Here is a 22,245-nt window from a genome sequence, read left to right as displayed (position 1 = left end):
TTAATATATTCTAGCATATGCATTATGCAGGTAAAAAATAACAGCACACCATCTTGAGTTCAATACTCCTCTGTAAAGACAGCTTGGGAAATATTTTGCTTTGCTGAACATGTAGCAAGTATCCTCACCGTCAGTTTGCCAACTACACATTCATGTTTTTATAATGAAGTAGATTATTAATAGACTGCATCTGTCTAGGCTATGCTTCCTAGATGCTAATTACAGCATACACAGCTGAATTGCATGCTAATCAATTAATCTGGTGGAGTTATTCAAGAAGTTATAAAGCAACCATTTAGACTCCATGCTGCTTTTTTCCTGTGGATTTCAAAAGTAGTGGAGTACAGACACAGAAATGTTAGGAGCTGCTGCTGCTGGTTAACTCCATTTATATGTGCTACAAGCTGCAAGCAATACTGCTGCTACTGCTGCTGCTCATAGGCCTAGGCTAAGACAGAAAAAAGTTTTCAGATGACATTTAACTTATCACAACATACATGACATGGAAATTGTAGAGTGCTACAGAGTGGACAGAGACACAATACAGGAGCCCTGCGACCTCTGCCAACCTCAACTCAGAGCCACAGCCTTTACCTCTCCATGCATTGGTTGTGTACTGCTTGCATCACAGTCAGCCCTGAATTTACACTGTGTCAACTGCTGCATTTACAGGATAAGTCCTGAACATGTACTGCATTGTATAATAATATTATGACATTTCCTTGTATTTCATCACTTGGTACAGTAAGCAAGTAAAAGGTGGGAGATTTGTACAGAAATTAATATCACATGTGGCAGCAGAGACTTATTTAACTTGTATGTGTCCATTATTAAGTAGCAGACCTCAAGCCTGAAAGATTCACATATTGATACTTCCCCCTATGTAATGATGATGACTGCATGCCCTCAATTTATTAACATACCTTTGAAATGGGAAATCATAACAGAGAAGTTTGAAAATAATGAGACAGAATTTTCAGGCTTCACCACCCTCACAAGATCAAACCAGCAGGATGCAAAACAAGGAGAGTAACAACAGCAACACGACCTTGTTTGTGCCATAACAGTAGCTCAGCCTGACTCCTCCCCCTTGAAAGAACATTATACCTTGCATGTTCCATGACAGGAACCCACCTTTGCTTCCCACCCCCAAAACAGCAGTCTATGGAAAGTGGTGTAATGGGGAGCAAGCAGGGGAATGTACAAAGTGAAAACAAGGCAGGAATGTGCAGGAAGAATGTAGGAAAGAACCATAGCTATCAATTTCCTCCAGAATAAAACATATACATTTTGCTGAATTTGGACTGTCACCCCCAGAGAGAGGGGTGACCACAACACAATCTGTTGTATAGAGAATTGTAACGAGAATTTGAAAGAATCATGTGTGTCTTGAAGCCACATGTGTGAAATGGACAACTATGTATCGGACATTTTTTTTGTTGTGGGACAGGTGCCTATTTTTTTTTTTTTGAGATAGAGATGAATGTTGTGGAAGGATTGCAGGAATGTCTGAGTGAGGTAAACTGGGCAGGTGAGGAAGTAATTGTAGACAGACAAGACAAGAGACAGGGACGGTGATGGACACATGAGGTGAGTGTACACCATGGATGGTGAGAGGGATGAAAAATCTTGGTCCCATGCACATTGATGTAGTTAACAGTGAAAATCTAGTCCTCACTCAGTGGACTGCCATCACTAATATCTCACTTTATCACTGACTGCAGTGCCCAATGTCTGAGCCTCCTATGGGTGCAGCACACAATCCTGTGCACCACCCTGGCAGTTTGTCACAGATGATAAACTCACTCCCTTTACCCCTGCTCCTGGAGGGAGCCAAAGGCCTATCCTCTAGGGCAAAACTACCTGAAGAGCTGGGTAGTGCAGAGGCAGCAGAGGGGGTGCTACCAGGTACTGCAGCAGACATGCTGGGCAGCGGTGCTGTAGCTGGTGGAGTGGGGGCAGCCTAGTCCCATGAGACAGTTCTACCCTGCTGTGCTGTGGGAAAAACAAAAAAATAACACACACAAAAAAAACAAGCAAAAGAAGATAATGAACACAAAAAAGGAGAAAAGGGTTGGGAGGAGAGAAAAATGGGAGAACATTAGCAACTTCATATGTGATATACAAAGCAGTGATACAATTATTTGAGCCTATTCTGTTACCTTTACTTTTAACACTACACACTCCTAACAAGTTTCTTCCTTACTTTTAAGACTACCCAGTTTATAAGAGAAGCACACTATAGTACATATTGTAGCCACCAATCCATGATGTGTGCATATATCGCACATATGCAAGCATGTTCCAATTACACTGATTACAGATTACAGAACGCAATTTGTGCCACTGGCATAGCGGTATGAAGTTGCATTCCAGTAATGATGAAAACCTAACAGTATTGTATATTTGAGAAGTGTGGTTTTTGAACCCATGACCAATCACTATCTAAAATATTGTACTGGTCTTTTGCCCTACAGACTACTACATGCATACTTTGCCTTTTAGAGTTTAGAGATGTGTGCCCACTGTTATTTTAGAATATGGCACAATCAAGGGAGCCCGCAGGATTTTTTGCAGGGGGGGGGTGCAAACCCAGAGCCCCACCCACATAGCTATCCCCGCCCCTGCCAACATAGCCCCGCCCATGTCCACCCTCAAGCTCCACCCACACAACCATTCCAGTGTTCCATTACTTGGCTATTTCTCCCCATTTGCCGTAGACACTGTTCAAATCTCTGTGTGCATACTGTTTTATGCTTTAGTTCTACAATGATTACAGGCAGTTGGATTTAATTTACAACTTTTATTTCAAACATTATAGCCCAAACACTGAGACATTTACTAAACCTAAACAAAGCAATAGTCTTACAATGAAAACAGACTTGGCATTAAAGCTTCTCTACTTTTGAAACTCGTATTCAATGAAACAGCATTGAAACCCACATTCAAAGAAAATGCATCTGGCCAGTGGCAGGTTATTTACCTTTGAACTCTTTTCAAGCAATAAGCTCCTTGCACACTGTTAGGGCCATGCAAAAGATTTGATTTACCTGATTGCATTAATTATAATATATAATTGAATTATATCCCTTGTATTATACAGCAACACTTGAGTGTCTCTGCCGAAGTAAAAGTAATCTGAATAATTCCACATTAAAGATATCTGAAACTAATGAAGATGTTGTTGCTAGAAAACTGTATATTTCAGTGTTTCATCTACAAATTTAGTGCCTTCTTCCATCAAAGAATAAATTGCCTATGTTAAATTAAAAAATGGTAAGCTGGTATATTGCAATAGAAAATGGATGGCAAGCTGAAAAACAGGTTCATAGTTATTAGGCATCTCATCCAAAGGAGGACATCCTCAGGACTGCAAGATGTACATGCTGTAGGAATAGAACCTCAAGCCTCTCCATTAAGATGCAAGTATTCTACTTGTGGTGCTACTAACATAGCTTTAAAATTTTATACCACAATAGAGATACCATTTGCTAAACAAAACAGTTGCACATTATAAATAGACTTTGCATGAGCAGCAGTAAACTTAGCTTCCCTTAAAACTCAGTTCCTTGAAAATGCACTTCTGCTAACTCTAACTTGGGCATTTTGCTTTCTCTCTCACAAACATACCACAACCCTCAAGGCCTCAACCTTAGTGCAAGAAATCTGGACAAAGCCTAAAATAAATAGGGACAGATTATAAATATGGCTCTCATAAACTTAGAAAATTGCAAGAGTAACAAGATTTGTGTTAGTATGCATTTTTCTAAATGATATGACATCTAAAACTGAAATGTCTCATTATTTAGCAACTTCAATCCTTTTTAGGAGGAATATGGGGCAAAAATCTGGACATTCTGAAAAAACCTGGACAGCTGAGGGGTATGCTACCTCCCTCTTATACACACACACAAAATAATTCTGGTCAGACTTGAATTAGTTCTGGGAAGGTTGCATTGAACGGCACCGTGCTTGATCTGAAGTGGGTGAAATCCTGGTAGCCAGTGATAACTGATCTGCAGCTCAGCAATGTGGAGCATTAAAGCATTTTTAGCAGAGCATTGTTTCATCACTACCTATTGTGTTTGCACATAAGCTGTAGCTATTTCAAACATTTGCCTTTTTTGATTACTACAGAGTACATTTACCCACCAGAGCTATTGTGTTTTGACTTCAGTGTGGAGCTTACCTAGTTGTTGCAGGGCTTGGATTTTAAGTAAGGTAGCAATGCTTATTTACCATATACCATTAAAGCCACCCAACTACAAAAGTGTACTAACACACAGACACTGCTATAAGACACTGGTCTCCAATAAAACGTAATGAGCTTCTGAAAATACTGTAATCCTGTCCTTTTATTACAAATACTGTCATATGCATTTCAATACCCAAGGCTTATACATTATCTAGTTATGTAAATATTATCTGCATGGCAACAACAAAAAGGCTTTCAATGCTGGTAATTCTTTAACAATATGCTTACTAAAGCTTACTTGCATCTTACAATCTCCGACAAGCTTACCTGATGTTCATTAAACCATGGCTACTTAAACAGCAACAGGGCACTGTGACAGCATGCAGTTCCTGAATAATAAGAAGCATAAATCAACAGTATAAAAATCTGATAGAAAACCAGAACATTCTGCAAAATCAAGGACAGATGAAAAGCCACGGTCATTAGTGATCTACCTTGGATGGGGGAATACTCTGCACACTTACACTGCATAACTGCTCCTTGCCTTCCTTGGACACATCCAGAGCCACTACAATGGAGGGTGGGGTGCAATAAGTATGTCATAATTTGAAATGTCTCTGGCTGACAGTGATGGCTCTGACACTCATACCTCAACTTCAGAGCAAGAAATCTGGACAAAGCCATACATAGAACTAGAAGTGGGACACAGGCCCAAAAATAAGGCCAATTTTTAAATATTGCTCTTATTAACTTAGATAATAGAACAGTAGTAGATCTTGCATTAGTACGAATTTTCTGAAGGATATAAAATCTGAAACTCAAATGTCTGCCATTATTTTCTAACTTCAATCTTTAATGACTTGCCACTAATTTGCCAGAAAACCACAATTTTATGAAAAACAGACCAAAATGTGATGCAAAAATACCTGTCAAAAAGGGACACCTTCTTAATATTAACATTGTTAACTTGAGCAGCTAACAAAATAAGAGCATCTACATGTATTTCTGAAATAAAAGTAATCTATAACTCTGATCACTACAGTTATATATATAATTGTAAACCCTCCACATTTTCTTCCAAAATTGCCATTTTGGAGGAGGGATTATTAGGGGAGAGCAACATTTTGAGCCAAAATTGGGGACAAATGAGAGGTTTGGATATTCCTAATCTACAAAGTGATTTGCACGTACCTCTCAACCTCTTAATGCAGGAAATCTGGACAGGGCCCAAATATATTGGGGGGAACATACAAACACTACTAAAAATTGCTCTTGTATAAACTTAAGACAGTCTTGCATTAGCATGCATTTTTCTGAAGGTTATGACGTCTGAAACTCAATGTCTGTCATTTAGTGACTTAATTCCTAAATGATTTGCTAGAAAACCACAAATTTTATGAGGAACAAACCAAAAATAAGAAGCAAATATCTATTCATTCTGCAAAGATATGGACAACTGAGAGGTATAGTTCAACGGGCTGTCTGAGTTTGCTACCCCCTCACAAAATCATGGTCAAATGGAGCCTCCCCCCTGCAGCCATTCCAATGTCCCATTCCTTGGTTATTTTGCCCCATTTACCATAAACACTAATGTGCATACTGCTTTACTTCTGCGATGATTTAGGATTTCATTTGAAAGTTTTATTTTGCATTTTACAGCACAAACCCTAATACATATCTGTTAAACAAAACAATGCAGTCTCACAATGAAAATAGACTAACATTAAAACTTCTCTGCCCTCGAAACTCACATGCATTGAAACAGCATTGAAACCCACATTCAAAGAAAATACATTTTGCCAGTGGCAGATAAATAAACTCTGGGCTGTCTTCAAAATCTTAGGCCCCTCGAACATAACATACACATGCTCTTTGATACACCTTCCTGACTGTATTACATTATATTCCTTGTACAATACAGTACAGTTGTTAGAGGGCATTTTAAATTTGTTTTGAACATTTTTCCAGTAAACAATGAAACAAAATGCATACACCAATGACAAAACTACCCAATTCAGAACATTTCCATCATAAAGTCTACTCAGCCTTCTATAGTCCACCAGCATCAGTAAAAAATATGCATAATCTCTGTAGTAAAATCCACATTAAAGAAATTTGTAACTAATAAAGAGTTTGCTGCTAGCAAACACTTTATATGTCATTGTTTCATCTACAAATAAAGTGCCTGTTACCCTTGAAGAATAAATTGCCTTTGTTGCATGCAATAAAAAAATAAGCTAGTAATATCGCAATAGGGAATGGATAGCAAACTGATAACAGGTTCATAGTTACCAGGTATCTTTGCCAAAAGATCTGCAGCATCCACCCCCTTTACAACACAGTACAGTATCAGCAATGCATCTACCTACTGTGGGAGTAGAACCCACAGCCTTCAGCATCAAAAGCAAGTACACTATCCTGTTGCGCTATTAACAGTGCGAGCAGACTAAACATAAGCAGCACAAAACTTTTGCTCCCCTGCAGCTCTCAGCTCCTTGTAAAATCTACTCGACACTCAGCTGTATCTCTGAACGTTGCAGCACAAGAAATCAGGAAAAAGCCAAAATTTATTGGGGGGGGGGGCAAAAGGCCAAAAAACAGGGACACATTTTAAACATTGCTTGTATAATGTTGGAAAGTTGCTAGAATAAAATGCTGCGTTACCACCATACATTTCACTGCCATGTCTTGAACCCAGGGGACCCTGTGCAAAACAGTCAGAGCAACATACCACTACGCCAAATCAGCTGTTTTGTGAAAGAGGAAGACTGAAACTTAAATGGAAGACTGAAACTTAAATGGCTATCATTTAGTGAATTCAGTTCTCACCATAGCACAGCTGTCAACCTCTTAGCACAAAATACCTGAACAAAGCCAATAATGGGTGAATACAACCCCCAAACATTCAGTGAATTCAGTTCTCACCATAGCTCTCAACCTCTTAGCAATATACACCCAGACAAAGCCAGTAATGGGGGAATATAGCCCCCAAACATATTTAGTGAATTCAGTTCTTACCATAGCTCTCAACCTTAGCACAAAACCTGGATGAAGCCAATAATGGGGGGAATACAGTCCCAAAGACAGGGATACATTTCAAATATCCATCTTGTACACTTAGAAGAAAATTGCTAAAATAAAAGCTTTTGTTACCATGCACTTTCTGAAGAATATGTAGTCTGACATTGAAATGAGTGTCCATTTTTTTAACATTTGTTAACCAGGAAAGTCTGACTTGGAAAAAAAGCAAATTTTTAGCAGAGGTCCAGGGAGAAACACTCCAGACAGCCAATAATCAAACCAGAGAACATGTAGCTGTCAGGCAACAAGGACACATACAGAAACCACAGATTTAATGAAGAACAGAAAAAGTATGAGGGAAAAACCTGCAACATTTTTACAAATGGTGGTGGGTAGGGAATTCAGGCTCTTGCCACTTGGGCCCAAGGTATAGGGTTCAAGCCTTATTCTCTACCCACCACCATGTAACACCTGGGGCATTTTACACCACACACACACACACACACACACACACACACACACACACACACACACACACACACACTCTGAAAGTGTCCCATCTTCCATTCATTTCCTCCCGCTTGCGAAACCGTCCGTGTGAATTCCCACTCGCAAACTTGTACATATGAGCGAGAGCGATGCTGTCAAAGAAGAACGCACTAAAAAAAAAAAGCTTTTTTTTTAAATTACAGCGTTAACTTGTCAGCCGATTCCAGGGGCTTGGGCACAATTGCTTTGTGCTACAGACTAAGGCATGCATAGTTTCTTTTACAGTTGGGATATGCATGCCCAATTTTATACAACTCTATTAAATATTAACTAAGCGGTCCTTAACTTTTAATGCTGCAGAATTACTACACAATATTATTATTATTATTATTAAAATACTATTTAGACAGTACTCTTCTGGTGCACACATGCATCCTTACTAAATGCACAGCATGGGACTGAACATTCGAGACTCTGACGCCAGCAGCTGTGGAAAAAAAACAGAACATCATTATGAATATCAGTCATGACTATATTCAGCTTTTAACTCTTGCAATTACCCACTGAAATTGATACTTACACATCTGTGGGGTGTCCCCTGACTGACATTCTCCAATGCAAATGTCATGGGTATCCCACTTCCTCCTCTAGAGGTCATCAAAATGATGTCTGCATTGCGCGCCTGTGTGGGCAATACCTGTCACACTGGTTAAGGCCATGGCAACTCTGTTCCAGGGTTTAGATTTATATTCTGAGCCAAAATAGTCCTGCTGCAGCAACCTGGGCCCATGTTCAGTAACTCAGAGTCCAACAAAAATCTTGAAGTCCTGGACACCCCAATGCTGCACCCGAAAGTACACACCCTATCCAGCAACTCCAGACATATCTGCCACAGTTCAAGCTGAATGTCTAATGAGCATTTCCCACCAATTGCAGTTTATATGCTGCTGTTTCCCACCTATTGCACATCTTGTGCTTACTGAGAGTGCACACATTTTGGATTTGTAATATCTGTTGCATATCACTTAAGATCACACAAACATGGTAAGTGAGGGTGCGCAAAGAAAAGCACCATGACTGTGTGATAGTAAGCAATGTGCAACAGTGGAGAATAATGCAATTTCTAGCTTATTAGGTATACAGTCACATGTGTAAATGGGCTAGTCAAATTTACCATATATACAGTTCTCCTACACTTGCAGCTATTACAACAAAAAGTTGAAAAAACAGTTGGGTATCTTACACTTTATTGCTATACTCTGCAATCCAGTGGCGGCTGGTGACTTCAAATCACAGGGGGGCTGCAGGAGACGCTGAATGGGCGGGGTCAAAGGGAAGGGGTGTGGTCAACCATAAAAGGGAGGAGCTATGCACAAAACCACAAAAAACTAACTTTAATTAAATACGCTGCCCTGGGTGGCAAACCATCATTATGAAAGTCCAATCAAGACAAAAATAAGTGTAGAAGAATAAAAATATTTCAATGCATTGGCTGCATGACAGCTTACTTAATATCTAGATGGAAACAAAAGGTTGTGAGGCATGAAAAAATAAATTACTTTTTAAATACATTACTGGAATGCCAGTCAAAATCAAGTATAAGAAAAACCAGAAGCACTCAACTCAAACCACTTCTCCTTGCACTGCAGTTCTAATTATAATATATTCAGCTTTATTAAAGTACCAAGCAACATGCTGAAAGTAGAAATCTATGTGATGCCCCCACTTGTAAAAATGTTTCTTATCCAAAAAGACCTGCTGCCTGACAACTTGTTTCATGGGGAAAACATGATAAAAGTAAAAATGAAAAGCAAACAAGAAACAAGCTCAAGATACATTGCTTAAAGGATTACTGTACAGGTTATGGACCACACATGATTGGCATTCTGTTTAGTTTACGGGTAAAGCCTGTAGAGATGACTGGAAGTCTCCAACAAGTGTAATGAGCTTTTTAAAATAATGGAATCCTGTCCTTTAATACCCAAGGCTTATACATTATCTAGTCAAGTATTCTCTGCATGGCAACAACAGAAAGGCTTTCAATGTTGGCAATTCTTTAACAGTATGCTTATTAAAGCTTACTTGCATCTTACGATGTCAGACAAGCTTACCTTATGGTCATTAAAGCATTGCTACTTAAACACAGAGCAACAGGCACTTTGAGTAATAAGCATAAATCAACAGTACAAAAATATGACAGAAACCAGACCATTCTGCAAAATCAAGGACAGATGAAAAGCCACTGTAGTACTTATGCAGTGTGTCCTCCCCATCCAAGGTAGATACAACTACTCCTTGCCTTGCTTGGACACATCCAGAGTCACTACATGGGGAGTGGGGTGCAACAAGCATGTCACAATTTGAAATCTCTCTGGCTGACTGTGATGGCCCTGACACATTTGTCATACCTCTCAACTTCAAGAGCAAGAAATCTGGACAAAGCCATACACAGAAGTGGGACAAAGGCACAACAATAAGGACAATTTTTAAATATTGCTCTAATAAACTTAGAAAGATAATAGAATAGGTCTTGCATTAGTATGAATTTTCTGAAGGGTATAAAATCTGAAACTCAAATGTCTGTCATTTTCTAACTTCAGTCTTTAGTGATTTGTCACTAATTTGCCAAAAACACAATTTTATGAAAAATGGACCAAAAATGTGATGCAAAAATATAAAATAGACACACAATACAGCTTCTACCTGTCAAAGAAGGGACACTTTAATATTAGTACTGCTACCTTGAGCAGCTGACAAAATAAAAGAATCTACATGCATTTCAAGTAATCTATAACTTTGATTATTACAGTTATTTCTTAATTGTAAACCCTCCATGTTTTCTTCCAAAATTGCTATTTTGCGGAGGGATTATTAGGGGAAGAGCAACATTTTGAGCCAAAATTGGGGACAGTTGAGAGGTTGGCTATGCCTAATTCTATAAAGCAATTTATTTGCATGTACCTCTCAACCTGTTAATGCAGTAAATCTGAACAAGGCCAAATATATTGGGGCACATATAAACAGTACTAAAATTGCTCTTGTATAAATTGAGACAGTTGATAGAACGGCTCTTACTTTAACATGCATTTTTATGAAGGTTATGAAGTCTGAAACTTATTATTTAGTGACTTCTGGCAAATCATTTAGGAATTAAAACTACAAATTTTATGAAGAACAAACCAAAAATAAGAAGCAAAAATCTATTCATTCTTTGAAAATCTGGACAGTTGGGAGGTATAGTTCAGCTGGGCCTGTCTGAGTTTGCTGCCCTCCCTGACAAAATAATGGTTGAACTGGAGCCTCTGCAGCCATTCCAATTAACCATTACTTGGCTATTTCACTCCATTTACCATAAACACTAATGTGCATACTGCTTTACTTCAATGATTGGACTTCATTTGAAAGTTTTATTTTGTATTTTACAGCACAAACATTAAGTCATCTGTTAAACAAAGCAATGCAGTCTCACAATGAAAACTTAGCATTAAAACTTCTCTGCCCTTGAAACTCACATTCATTGAAACAGCATTGAAACCCACATTCAAAGAAAATACATTTTGCCAGTGGCAGATAAAGATTAATTTTGGGCTGTTTTCGAATCATAGGCCCCTTGCATATGAAACATACATGTGCTCTTTGATACACCTTCCTCATTGTACTAAAATTATATTCCTTGTACAATACAGTACACTTGTTAGAGGGTGTTTTAAATTTGTTTTGAACATTTTTCCAGTAAGCAATGAAACAAAACATATGCACCCATAATGGCAAAACTGCCCAGTTGAGAACATTTATCATAAAAAATGTCTACTCAGACTTCCACAGTCCACCATTATTAGTAAATATACACAATTCTACAGTCCACCATTATTAGTAAATATGCACAATTCCACAGTACACCATTATTAGTAAATATGCACAATTCTACAGTCCACCATTATCAGTAAATATGCACAATTCTACAGTGCACCTTTATCAGTAAATATGCACAATTCTACAGTCCATATTCAGTGAATTCAGTTCTTGCCATAGCTGTCAACCTTAGCACAAAAACCTGGACGAAGCCAATAATGGGGGAATACAGTCCCAAAAATAGGGACAAATTTAAAATATTCATCTTATAAACTTAGAAAATTGCTAGAAAAAAAGGTTGTGCTACTATGTATTCTGAAGAACATGAAGTTTGAAATTCAAATGCGGTCAATTTTACTGCGGACAGAACAAAACAATTTTCAGCAGAGATGCAGGGATTAATACTGCAGACACGTCTTTGTAAAATGGCAGGGCACCAGAGCAAATCCACACAAATACAGGGAGGAGATGCAGACAGAAGCCACCCCAACCAAGAATCAAACCAGAAAACCTATAGTTGTGAGGTAACAATACTATCACTGCACCATCAATTATACAAGGAATTACACATTCAGAAACCTGAAGTCTGAAATTCAAATGCCTGTCAATTTTACTGCGGACAGAACAAAAACAATTTTCAGCAGAGACGCAAGAGATTAAAACTGCAGACACATCTTTGTAAAATGGCAGGGCACCAGAGCAAATCCACACAAACACAGGCAGGAGATGCAGACTCCAAACAGAAGCCACCCCAACCAAGAATCAAACCAGAAAACCTATAGCTGTGAGGCAACAATACTACCACCGCACCATCAATTATGCAAGGGATTAAACATTCAGAAACCTGAAGTCTGAAATTCAAATGCCTGTCAATTTTACTGCGGACAGAAATAAACCAATTTTCAGCAGGGATTAAAACTGCAGACACGTCTTTGTAAAATGGCAGGGCACCAGAGCAAATCCACACAAACACATGGAGGAGATGCAGACTCCACACAGAAGCCACCCCAACCAAGAATCAAACCAGAAAACCTATAGCTGTGAGGCAACAATGCTACCTGGCACTGCACCATCAAATACGCAAGGAATTAAACATTCAGAAACCCTTAAGTCTGAAATTCAAATGCCTGTCAATTTTATTTAACATTTTTTAATCAGGACAGTCTGACTTGGAACAAATAAACAATTTTCAGCAGAGGCCCAGGAAGAAATAATGCAGACATGTCTTTGTAACATGGGAGGGCACAAAAGCAAACCCACACAAACACAGGGAGAAGATACAGACCCCACAAAGAAGGAACCCCAGCCAAGAATCAAACCCAAGAACCTGCAGCTGTGAGGCAACAATGCTACTACTACACCATCAAATATCAAGCATTGCAACATTTACAAACCACAGATATTATGAGGAACAGATCAGATCGAATATGAGGTAAAAATCTGAAATTTTTTTACAAATGGTGGTGGGTAGGGAACTCAAGTCTTTAACACCTGCATACAGGGTACAGGGTTCAAGCCTGAGGCATTCCCTACCGCACCTGGGGCATTTTCACACACACACACACACTCACTCCAGTAAAGCACAAGCACCATACACAAACTCCAGTAAAGCACAAGCACCATACACAAACTCCAGTAAAGCACAAGCACCATACACAAACTCCAGTAAAGCACAAGCACCATACACAAAAAAAGCACAAACTCAATAAAAATAAACATTGTAAATTAAAAGGCACCTTACCTGAATGAATACATCCAGAGTTAACGTCCGCATACATCCTTCAGCAATACTGAAGACCCGCGAGATCCCAATGCTCCTTCCCGATGCCGACGAGATCCCTAAGGCTCTGTCCCGAGTCCCTGCTGCTCCTCTTGCAGTCCGGACGCGCGTCCCATAATCCTGGCGGGTCTGTGCACTGTAAAAGTGCACAGACGTCTCCTTGTGTCCCCCTATGGGGACGGCCGGGCTGTTTGAGCATGCGCATAGACCGATAAGTCGGGACTGGTCTATGCCAAGTCCGCAATTTTAAAAAATATTTTTTATTTTCATTTTTTCTTTCTTTTTTTATTTTTGAGGGGGCTGCAGTCCGGCAGCCCTATGCCACGAGCCGCCCCTGCTGCAATCTCACTACAGTAAAACAAAACTTGCACACCCTATACTAGAAGCCCATAACATCTGCACTCCACACCTATACTTAACACCTGCTGCCACAGGATTAGTGAGATAATATCTGGTATCATAGTAGTTATTGTAAGGTTCTCACTGTTAATCGTATTGCAATGCTGCTTACCATGTTTCATGATGAGCAATATTATTAATTGAATGCATCCAGTTTATACTTACGACTGTCTGGGTCCTGTCTACAACCTGGGTGGTCCATTCATCTTGTTTGTGCTCTCCTGCCCTTTGTGCAAAGAAGGTAAGTACAGCTAAACATGTTTATTCCAAGCAGCGCATCACACAAACCCTGGCAAAAAAAAAAGAAAAGGAAAAAAGAGGAATTAGAACACAAAAGGCAGATTGTCCACAGTTTTGCAGCATGTGGCTGTGCGATACACAGTATCGCAAATAAGAATACACTCCTTGTAGGCTCTGAGCAGAAACTTCACGTAGTTTATTGAATCCCAGGGCAAGTCTTAATTTCATGGCAGTAATCACCATCTGCAGAAATTCTTACTCATTTATTTACAAAGATTTGACAGGACTAGTCTAGTCTAGATGCAGATTTGCTGCATCCAGGACTGTTTTGTTTCTGTGTTAGAGGGAAGCCTTCTAGCTTATCAGTGGGGGTGGTAAGTAATAGGTAGCCTATTTACCACAAATGAGTGGTTTCTGGTCCAGAAATTATAGTTTATTGGCTGTTTGGGCACTTTCTCCATCCCTTTCAACTTTCTGGTTTAAAAGCCTGTGTTTGCGCACTGTGCAGCAGTGTTCAGCTGAGGTAAACTATTATCTGTTCCAGAAAGTCTGTTCTTCAATTTTCTCCTTAGAAAGTGCTTGTTCTTTCACTTCTTATTTCTTTTTTTATTCATTTTATTTTATTTATAAATATATATAAATAAAAATAAAATAAATAAAAATAAATAAGAAGACACAGCCCTCCAAAACACCAATCATCACGGCCACACATAGAAACACAAACCATACACCCACCTTTGCGGAGGCTCTCCATAAAAATTTACCCAAACAACAGAGACCTCTGAGACAGAAACACACTCAACCCCACAACACATAAATCACCACCACAGTGTACCCCTCAACCCAAGCTCTTAAGGCAAAACACTTTGCCCAATGTACTAATCATAGGAGACTCAATTGTGAGGCACAATGATGTCCCTCTCACTACACTGAACAAGGAGAAGGTGACAGTCAGTTGTCTATCAGGTGCCAGGATCTACCACATAACACATGCACTCAGGTCACTCCACAACAAGTACAAATATGACTCAGTCATTGTCCATGTGGGTGTGAATGACCTGAGACATATCTCCCTGGACTACATGAAAAGAGATGTGATGGAACTCTCAGATTATGTGGTCCAGGCAGGTTTGACCCTAGCCCTGAGCAGTATTCTACCATCACCCAGAATGATACAAGCAGTATGAGCAGAAAAATGATTGACTTCAACAATTGGCTAAGTTTCTGGTGTCATTCTAAGGGGATCCAGTATCTGTCTGCCTGGGACGACATGACTGACAGACCTCAATGCTTTGCCAGAGACGGCCTGCATCTGTCACCCCTGAGATTCCGGGTACTGGCTAAGGCTTTTGCCACCCCTATAGTGCCTTTTTTAGGCAGTGTTCCCAAAACCAAAATTCTACTGTAACAGCTACAAACAAATGCAATCTGAGGGTCATGCTACTCAATGCTAGAAGTCTAAATCTCAAGATGCACTTGCTCAAAGCTCTCCTCGAAATGGAGAATGCTGTCATTTGTGCTGTAAAGGAGATCTGGTTTAAAAATTCAGAAAGCACCCCTGCACTCCCAGGCTACAACTCATTCCATACCTTTCGGCCCCAGAATATGGCCAGAAGCTCCAAAGGTAGCAGTGTCTCCATATTCTTAAAGGATACACATACCTCTAGACTGGTAGCCCAACATAATGCATCCAAGATACTTCGGGTACAACTAACAATGGGTAAGATGGTGATACAAGTCATAGCCTGCTACAGAACCCCTAAACATGTCCCCAGGTTCTCACTCCAACTTAATAAGTACCCTGGAATCTATCAAGGACCAACCCAATAATCTCAAACTGGTTGACTTCAACTACTCTTCCATCAACTGGGAAAACTATTCAAGTACCAAGGTACAGGCCCAACGCTTTCTGGAATTTATCAGTTCCAATGCCCTGGACTAGCTCATTCTGACCCCCATAAGAGGAAGCAACATTCTCAACCTGGTTATCACCAACATGGGAGACCATTGCTCAACACCTATAGTCAATTTCTCCCTGGTTAAATCTGACCACAAACTGATCACCATGGAAATCTCCATCTCACCTACACCCCCCACTAAGGTGACAAAGCTGAAAAACTTCTCTAAAGCTGACTTTGGGCTCCTAAAAAGAGAGGTGGCTAACGTCTTGGCACCCATGCCGATGGAAAATAGCTGCATGACTGCCAAATCATACACCAATGCACTGTATGAGCATATACACAAATGCATGGACCTTACCATACCAAATAGCACTAAGACACTCTCCTCCAAAAAAAGGAAGCCAATTTGGTAGTCCCCAGCCATCAATAAACTCTACAGCAGAAGGAAGAAACCGTTGCAGAAAAAAATTAAGTCACAAGACTCTGAAAACCTCCCTTACCAGTCTCAACAAAAAGCTGAGATCCCTTATCAGATCCTCTAAAGCCAGCTATGAAGGCAGAATTGTGTCTGACACCAAAAACAACTACAAAGCCTTCTATAGCTATATCAAAAACCTCAAAGGCAATACCCAGATTTGCTCTGGGTTATTGCACAATGGCACCTCCTATACTGAGCCAACAGATATAGCCAACATACTGGCCAACAAATTCAGTGCCAACTTTACCCCTCTCTCCTCCCTCACGGGCTCTATCACAATACCAGAAGAAAGCCTAGTACCCACCATTTCTGTGGCACAGGTAAATGCTGCATTGTCCAAAGCTAAGAATGGAGCATCCATGGGACCTGATAATATCCTGGCTGCAGCCTACATGGGTGCAAAATGAACTGGCACAACATCTGTGTGCTCTGTTCAATTACAGCCTTACCTTAGGCTATGTCCCTAATGAATGGCACACTGCTACAGTCATCCTGCTTCATAAAGGGGAGCAATTACAGACCCTGGGAACTATCACCCATTAGCCTGATGAGTCTGATATGCAAAGCTATGGAACGCATCACCATGACCCTGCTTAACAAAGATATAGGCAATCTCCAAAGTATTGACCCCACACAGTTTGGCTTTGTCCAGGGGAGATCCTGCCTGCTGAACCTGGTTGACTTCTTCAAGGCTGTCACCAAGGCTGTGGATAAGGGTAAGGCAGTGCATGCAGTCTACCTCAACCTGGCCAAGGCCTTTGATACCATTCTCCACTCAGGTATCATTGATAAACTCACCAAACTAGGCATCAATCCTTACATCACTAGGTGGGTTTCAAATTGTCTCACAGACAGGATCCACAGAGTGAAAGTTGCGGAGTCCAAGTCAGACTGTCAATCAGTCATGAATGGAGTCCCGACGGCTCGGTCCTGGGCCCTCTCCTGTTTGGCATCTACTTCTCAGAAGTCCAGGCCAAGACAGAAGGAGTCTGGCTGACCAAGTTCACTGATGACAGCAAGCTAGGAGTCATTATCAACTCCCCAAGTGATGCAGACATCCTACAAAAGGGCCTCTCTGAGACCAGTGACTGGTGTCGGAACCATGGCTTGAAACTTAATAGCAAAAAATGCGCTATCATCCCCTTTGGAAAAAACTCAGTTACCATGAATTACCATGTTGATGGGAGCCCACTGAACACTGAAGGGGCCATAAGAACTCTGGGCACTCAGGTCGACAGCCAGCTCACCTTCGACTACCACACTGCCACTGTGGTCAGAAAGTCCTTCTACGTGGCACATCTTATAACAGAAGGTTTCACACACAGGAAGAAAGTGGTCACCCAGGAAGAAAGTGCTCATCATCCCTCTCTACTCATCCCTCATTCGAACGATCATCGAATATAACACCCCATTTGGCATGCACCTGACCAGACACTTACTACAGCTGGAGAGGCCACAAAAGTACCTCACTAAAAGGATACTAGGCCTTAAACACATGTCCTACATGGACAGACTCAAGAAACTTCAGCTGTTCTCAGTCTCTTTTCGTCTACTTAGTGGTGATCTCTGCTTGACTTACAAAGTCATGGCTGACCCAGCCCTACTTGAAATGCTACACCTAAAGATATCCCAATCCCCCCAAGCCACACGCTCCAGAGATCACAACCTCATTACCACAATTAACAGAACATGCTGGAGTGACAAGTTCATCTCCCAAAGATTGCCCATTCTCTGCAATAAGCTTCCCATTCATGTCAAGCAGAACATGTCACTGGCCCTATTCAAGAGAAACCTTGACAAGTGGATGGGTAACAGATAGTTCACTCCAGGGATCATTCCAGTTGGCTTAATGGATATGGGTACTGTGAACTAACATCGGGTGGCACAGTGCCTGGACAATTATTTTTTGGGATAGGCTTGGAAAGGCTCCAGGGTCATTAGCCTAGTACACACCTATGAACCTATGACTGGATGATATGCTTGTCTTTCTGTTTTTATTTTTTTTCTTTATTTTATTTTGTTTTGTTGCAATTTATTTTTTAACATTGTGCAACAAGCCTGTTTTTCCACATTCTACTTTTAACTTCAGTAGCAGGCTTCCTCACTATAAGTCATTTCAGTGGGAAAATTTGCATATAGGATCATAAAATCAGAGGAAGTTACTAGGCTATTGGCCCTGATGCCCTTACAAGCCTAGCCAAGAATTTAGCCCATGTTCCAACAAGTCAGCACCCTATGCCACTGTCCAGCAGGGGCATAGGTGGAATCCCAGGGGTGTATTTTCGGGTCTATATTACATTATTGAAGTTTCAAAACTTCAATCTGATATGGTCGACACCATATAATCGAAGTCTTGAAACATTGAAAATCTAATAAAACACAACAACCTACAAAAGCAAACCATTTATACACTCTAAGCAGGGGGGCAAGCCCCACTGCACCCCCACTACAGTGCAGAAAAGGGAAATCTTCCTTTTCCATGTTCTACGGAGATTTCTGTTAATAGATTAGAAGTTTCAAGACATCAATCATATGGTGTCGACCATATCAGATTCAAAGTTTTGAAACTTTGATCTTCGGATATAGACCCGTATTTTCTGTTCCTCATCCAGTTATCCAGATTGCGCTTAAAAAGCTTTAATGAGGTAGTCTGCTTTACATAGAGAGGGAGTCTAGTCCACAAAAAGGGGAGCCTCTAGGACACAAATCTGTCCTACCAACAAATCCTATTGATGTCACAGACCAGGTTGCAGTCTCGCCTGTGGGTTACTTGAGCGGGGCCTGACTTGTGGATATGCAGCAGTCTCATCAAGGCGGGGTTGAGATTGCTTTGTAAGCCAGACAGAGGTCACCCCTGAGGAGTCTGTAGGAGATTGAGCAGAGGGACAGGGCTTTTAGTCTATCTGTGTAGGGTAGATGTTTGAGGCCCTGGATTCTCCGGGTGAGGAATCTCTGTGGTCTCTCCAGTTGCTGCATGTGCTTTGTGAGGTACATGCTGAAAGGGGCATTGTATTCAATAATTGGTCTTATAAGGAAAGAATACAGGGATGTTATTACCACCTTGTCCCCGGATGAGATACCCTTACTAATGAAGTGGGCCATGTAGAAAGCTTTCCGTACAACGGAGACAATATGGTGGTCAAAAGTCAGTTTGCTATCAATCTGGGTTCCCAAGTTTCTCACTACTGATTGTGTGCTTAGTGTCTTATTATCAATGTAATAATTTGTGGAGTCATCATTCTCCCCAAAACAGGATGATGACGCATTTTTTGGCATTCAGTTTGAGGCCATGTTTCTGGCACCAGTCATTTGTTTGGGTGAGACCCACTTGGAGGATGTCCACATCACTAGAGGAATTGATGACAGTACCCAGCTTGCAGTCATCTGCAAATTTGGTCAGCCATAGTCCACTAGATTTGGCCTGCACCTCTGAGAAGTATATCCCAAACAGCAGAGGCCACAAGACTAATTCCTGGGGTACACTGCTTGTTACGGGTCTACTACTTGATGTGGCTTCCCCTATTTTAGGTGGATTCTATCAGTAAGCCAGTTTGCTACCCATCTGGTAACATATGGATTGATGCCTAGTTGAGAGAGTTTATCTATTATACCTGAGTGGGGAATAGTATCGAAGGTCTTGGCCAGGTCAAGTTAGGCAGTGTGCACTGTCTTCCCCTCATCTATGGCCTTGGTGACTGTCTCAAAGAAGTCAACCAAATTTAACAGGCATGACCTCCCCTTGACAAAACCAAACTGTGTGGGATCAAGTGTCTGGCGGTTGTCAATGTCCTTGTTAATGAGGTCCATGATAATCAGCTCCATGTCCTTGTAGGTCAGGCTAGTTAGGCTGATGGGTCTATAATTTCCTAGATCGGTGGATGCTCCACTTTTGTGCAAAGGGATGAGAGTAACTGTCCTCCACTTGGCTGGGATGAAGCCAGTACTCAGGCTTTTGTTGAATAAGGTGCCTAATCGTGCTGCAAGTTCCTGCCTGAATTCATGTAGGATGCAGCCTGGGATGTTATCGGGTCCCATGGAGACTTCTTTTTTTGCCTTTGAGAGGGCAGTGATGACTTGCTCCCTAGCGATAAGGGGAGAGGGCAGGTACTGGGGTTGTCCTGCTTTTCTGATGGGGGGTAGAGGAGTGAAGTTTTCACTGAACCTGTTTGCCAGTAGGTTGGCTATATCTACAGGGTTTGTGTATGTGGTGTCCTTGACCACCAGTTCTTAGCAGATCTGGTTGCTTCCCTTGAGAATGTGGACATATGTGAAGAAAGTCTTTAGTAGATGTGGCCAGTTTGGACTCAAAGTTTGCTTTGGAGGATTTCACTAGTGCTCTTATTTGCTTTTTCAAGTTAAGGAGAGATTGCTTCCAATTAGACACCTGCTCCATCTTGGTCCTGAGCGGCATTTGTTCCTTTTATTATAGAGTTTATTAATTGAAGATGTCCACCAGACAGGTTTACTCTTCCTTGAGGAGGATGATTTCTTCCTGCCTGGTATTCCTCATTCCATGCAGCTATATAAATGCCCATATAGTACTTTGGTGTAAGTTTGGACATATGTGCCAGTTTCTGTGGAAGGTTTGAGCTGTGAAGCTGTTTATACCTTCCCTCAGGAGGTTGTAATCAGCTGTGGAGAATATTTTTTGTTTGACCCTAACTGGGGGGGGGGGGGTCAGGGGAGGTGGTGACTTTGAAAGTGATTGCTTTATGGTCGGATCTTACCAGGAATGATGACACTGTAGCAATGCTGCAATGTTTACTCATGTTGGTTAATACCAAGACCAAGATATTTTCACCTCTTGTGGGGATGTCAACCAACTGTTTCAAGGAATTTGTATTGACAAAATCAAGGAATCTCTAGGAATTTGTGTTTTCGCATGAGTATTTCTTCCAATCTATGGATGGATAATTAAAGTCGCCCAGGATCAGGGTAAAGGGTAGAATCTTGATAAAATTGAAGAGGTCCAGATAGGTGGAGTGGGAATCTTGAGTCAGAGTTGGAGGCCTGTAGCTAGCTATGATTTGAATTGGGGTCTTGTCAATTGTTAACTGTACCTGAAGTATTTCCTGTGCATCATACTGTTTGACCAGCCTAGAGGTGTGTATGTCTTTTATACAATGGATATAAAAAGTTTGCGCACATCTGTTAAAATTCCAGGTTTTTGTGATATAAAAAAAATAGACCACAATAAATCATTTCAAAACTTTTCCCCACCTTTAATGAGACCTATAACCTGTACAATGCAATTGCAAAACAAACAAATCTGTTAGGGGAAAAATATAAAAAATATACAATACACTGGTTGCATAAGTGTGCACACCCTTAAACTAATATTTTGTTGTGTGCACACCCCTAAACTAATACTTTGTTGAAGCACCTTTTGATTTAATTACAGCATTCAGTATTCTTGGATACGCACCTGCCATCAATTAAAGAGACTCTGATTAACCCTAAATAAAGTTCAGCTGTCCTAGTAGGATTTTCCTGACATTTACTCAGTTGCCTGCTAAAGCAAAAGCCATGGTTCGCAGAGAGCTTATAAAGCATCAAAGGGATCTCATTGTTGAAAGATATCAGTCAGGAGAAGGGTACAAAAAATGTCCACAGCATTGGATATACCATGGAATACAGTGAAGGCAGTCATCAAAAAGTGGAGAAAATATGGGACAACAGTGACATTGAAAAGAACTGAACGTCCCTCCAAATTTGACAAGACAAAAACTGGTCATGGAGGCTACCAAGAGGCCAACAGCAACACTGAAGGAGCTGCAGGAATTTCTGGCAAGTACTGGTTGTGTATTGCATGTGACAACAATCTCCCATAGTCTCTATATGTCTGGACTATGGTGTAGGATTGCAAAACAGAAGCCTTTTCTTACACAGA

The sequence above is a fragment of the Protopterus annectens genome, chromosome 2.part0 (genome assembly GCF_019279795.1).
Source record: "Protopterus annectens isolate FY-2018-M chromosome 2.part0, PAN1.0, whole genome shotgun sequence".
In the NCBI taxonomy this organism is placed as follows: domain Eukaryota; kingdom Metazoa; phylum Chordata; order Ceratodontiformes; family Protopteridae; genus Protopterus; species Protopterus annectens.
This window is presented reverse-complemented; position numbering follows the sequence as displayed.